The sequence below is a fragment of the Centrocercus urophasianus genome, unplaced genomic scaffold, assembly GCF_019232065.1.
Source record: "Centrocercus urophasianus isolate 14NV4802_14NV808 unplaced genomic scaffold, USGS_Curo_1.0 seq_13, whole genome shotgun sequence".
NCBI classification, from domain to species: Eukaryota; Metazoa; Chordata; class Aves; order Galliformes; family Phasianidae; genus Centrocercus; species Centrocercus urophasianus.
In genome coordinates this window covers 50,117,637-50,121,506 of record NW_024884475.1, presented here as the reverse complement: position 1 = coordinate 50,121,506, position 3,870 = coordinate 50,117,637, and positions in this window count along the sequence as shown.

Sequence of the window (3,870 nt, the reverse complement as noted above, 5' to 3'; positions counted from 1 at the left end):
CTGGAGGTCAGCCTGGGCAGCTCCAAAGCAGGCAGCACTCCTTATACAGCACTTACTAGTCTGTTAATCATTAAACACTGATTAGAAAAGCCAAAACAGCCAAAGCCTCAAAGGTGGTTCTGACTTTGTGGCCTTCCAGTACTTGAAGGGAGCTTACAAGCAGGAGGGGGAGTGACTTTGTACATATTCTGATAGCGATAGGGCAAGGGCAAGGCTTTAAATTACAAGAGGGAAGACTGAGGCTAGACATTAGGAGGAAATTCTTTATTCAGAGGGCAGTGAGGCTTATGCAGTGCAGCCAGACCTTTGGATGCCCCATCCCTGGAGATGCCCAAGGTTGGATGGGCCCTGGGCAGCCTGAGCTGTTGGGGGGCACCCAGCCCGTGGCAGGGATTGAGAGGGGCTTTAAGGTCCCTTCTAGCCCAAGCCATTCTGTGATTCTATGTTTCTATGTCTTGGAAATGGCTCTGTATCTTGCAGCGACCACTTTTACTTAAGGTAGCAGAGCCTAAAATTAAACATTTATATTTTGCTTCTTTACAGTTGGCTTCTTTTTTTCCAGGATTGCATTCAGCCATCACCCAGTCTGTGCTGCAGGGTAAGACAGGGTTCGTGCCAAATAGGAATGTCTCAGGCTGTCTGTGCCTAGCCCCACAGATGTGTGGGCACAGAGCACAGCCTGGTTTGCCATCAGGAGGAAGCCTGAGCCAGAAATGCTTTGAGACAACTTCAAAATCTTCTCTCTGTACTGTTGGGGTAGGAGCTGGTGGGGTGACAGCCTGTGCTGATGCTCTGCTGCCCAGTAGAGGTGAGCAGGAATATGGAGGCAATGATGAGAGGTGGGGCATTGGTTAGTCCTTGTTGGCACATCTACCCAGATGATGCCCTGGGAGGGTGCCACAGCTGGTTTGCTCCCCATGCCCCTCTGCTCACCACCCCTGGCATGGAGCTTCCTACTGGGAGAGCCCCCTGAGAGGCCTGGGCCCCTGCACTGGGTGTCCCTGCCTGAGCAGGATTGGGGCAGAGGGGCCAGAGGGCCCTGCCCACCTCAGCCATGCTGTGCTTCTGTCATTCCTGCTGTGGGTTATTATTCTGCCCCTGGGTTCTCTCTGAGCGAATCCCCTAGCAGCTGGGTAAAGCAGCAGCTTAATTAATGAGGGCACCTACCTTTACAGAAAGTGTGAGAGGCTTTGTGCTGCAAAAGAAAAGCTTTATTCTCACATTGGTGGGTTTTTTTGTTTTGTTTTGTTTTGTTTTGTTTTTTTGGCTCATTTTTTTGGCACATTTTGCAAACTGCACTCACTGCTGGCTGGAGAGGACTTTGTTTACAGTGTTGATTAAAAATATCTTGCTCAGAGCACTTTCTTTAGATAATTCAGACATTCCTGCTCTGAAGTCACCCTGAAACATCCTTTCACAATACTAAAATAGCAACAAGATTTTTTTCCATCCTGGAATGGTTTTATGTCATTATTACCAACAACAACAAAGCAGCGCTCCTACCATCTACATTCTTAGCAATCAGATCAGCACAGCTGAAATAACACCAGAGCTGAGGAGCACTCTGTAACAGAGACACCCTTTTCAGGCTCTCAGGGGCAGAGCTGCTGGCCAGTGGCACCCAGCTGAGAGCAGAAGTCTCACACGGGTGAGTTTGCACTGAAATGCCTTAATAAACCACTCTGAATGCTGTGAATGCCATCGGGGTGGTGCTGCTGGCATGTGGTACTGAGCAGTTCCCTAAATATTATTGAACTTCAAAAATAAGCTGGATGGCTTATTTACCCTCCAGAACTTCATGGATTCCCATTTTCAAGGATTTTTTTTCCTTCTCGTAGAAATCAAGGCCAGGCCAGAACAGTTAATCTTCTGCGAATGGCGAGCAGGGTGCTAATGGAATCAACTGATTCCCTGTGGAAGATGATGAATAGCGCAAGCTGCAAACTTTGGCAATTCTAGAGAGAAAACACTCTGAATATTTGACGCTCTGTGGTTAAATCTTCTGATTTGAATGTTGCCAGGTCTGAAACAGCAAAGTCAGGAAAGCGAGAGCTCTGCTTTTGGGTAGAATGAAGTCATCGCTGGAAGCTCTGTGTCAAGAAGCACTCCCATTACCTTTCAACATTGTGAAAGTATCACAGCAGAAGATTTAACTTCTAGTACATCCTGTGAACTTCTCATTGCAGAAGACATGGAGAGGAATGTCTTTGTTAATGCCTTTGAGTGAGCCCCATGGAGATCAGAGGAAGGCAGCGGGAACAAATGGAAAGAGAGAGCTGAAAATTCTACTGGTTATTGTTCCTCCAGGAAGGCAACTGTGTTTTCTGTGACCAAAAGCCATGAGTGTCGTTCACAGCCTGCCCACTGTGTGAATACGTTGTCCTCTAAATGTGAGATTAAATTAGTGTGATTGTAAGCATTCTTCCCGTGGCATCTGCTGATACATCAACTATGGACTTTCATAGCTCACTCATTCAGCAAACAAATTAAGAGTGTGCACTGAAAATGCTAGCAGCCATAGAGCACTGCAAAACCAGCCTGGCCGGCCTTTCCATCTGCAGAGTGAGCTGTCCGAGCAGCGCTGGGCGGACTGAGGGCATTCTTGGTTGGGCCCTTTGCAACACCTACAACTAAGTGCTTGAAGCAAAACACGTTAAGAAAACACATTCAGCTGAGATGGAGATGCAAAGATCTATGGATAGTGTTGCAGCCACAAAAGAGCTTCCAGCCTTTAGAAATCTCTTGCTTAGGGGGCAGCTTGATGCAGAGTCTTTACATTTAATAGCACCTTGTGTTTTTTCCTTCTGTGAGTATGCTGGGGTGCTTTTCGATGCCCTGTGACCTCTTAGAGCCTTAAAGCAGGAAATAGCACTGCAGAGAGCCTCCTCCTCCTATCCGCTTTTAACCCGCCACCTGCTAGTTTCGTTTGATGCTCTCTAGTTCTTACATTAGAAAAGAAAAGGAGCAGTCTGTCCCTGCTCCTCTCCACTACCATCTCTACAGCCTAAAAGACCCCAAACTGCACAGTCACTTAGGTACCAAAGGCGCTCTATGTTTTCAGTTGTCTTTGCTGCTGCTTTGAGAGGCGGAGGGGCTCCCGGTTGTGCCCTGTTCTGTAGCTCCCCACCAGCTTTGTGACACTTGCAGAGCACCCAGGTGACCCTCCCCAGTGTGATGATGACTGAGCAGCAGCCGGGTGGATTCTCACATTGGTCACACCTGGTGTAGAACTGCCTCCATCCAGCCTGGGGTCAGCACTGCTGGCTGTGTGCCACCAGTTTCCTATGTGGACCTCAAGTCTATAAAAATTCAACCTGAGTTTCCAGTTAACTGGTTTGGCTTTGTGGATACAGCTTGCTCACATGACCATGTGTGCAAGAATGTATAGGGAATGTATAGACACAAATGTATGCACAATAGGTGTGGATGCCACTCTCCGTATTTATGTACGACCTTTTGCAATTAGTAGTTCCTTATCTCCCACCGTGCTCAAGGCCTTTCCCTCGTCAATCTCTGGACAAAGCCGGGATGATGCACACAGCCTCCCCTCGGACCTTTGCAGCACGCAGCAGGGCGAGCTCAATTCCGCGAGCCGCCTTCAGTCTCCACAGAGCAAAGGCGGTTCGCAGAACCTGCCTCAAACCAAGAGCTGAAGCGACGCCGGCTTCTGAGCACCCGGCCCGGGACTGCCCCCGCTGCGGCAAAGGGAAGCGCGGGGGCCAACACTCCTCCCTGGGCGGAGGGGCCGTGGAGCGGCGCCCTGCGCGGGAGCGGAGCCATTCGGAGGCACGCACGGCTCTCCCCGCACGGCGGCCGGCCCGCGGCTCCGAACGCCCCGAGGCGAGCGGCGGCCGCCCGTAGGCGCGCGGA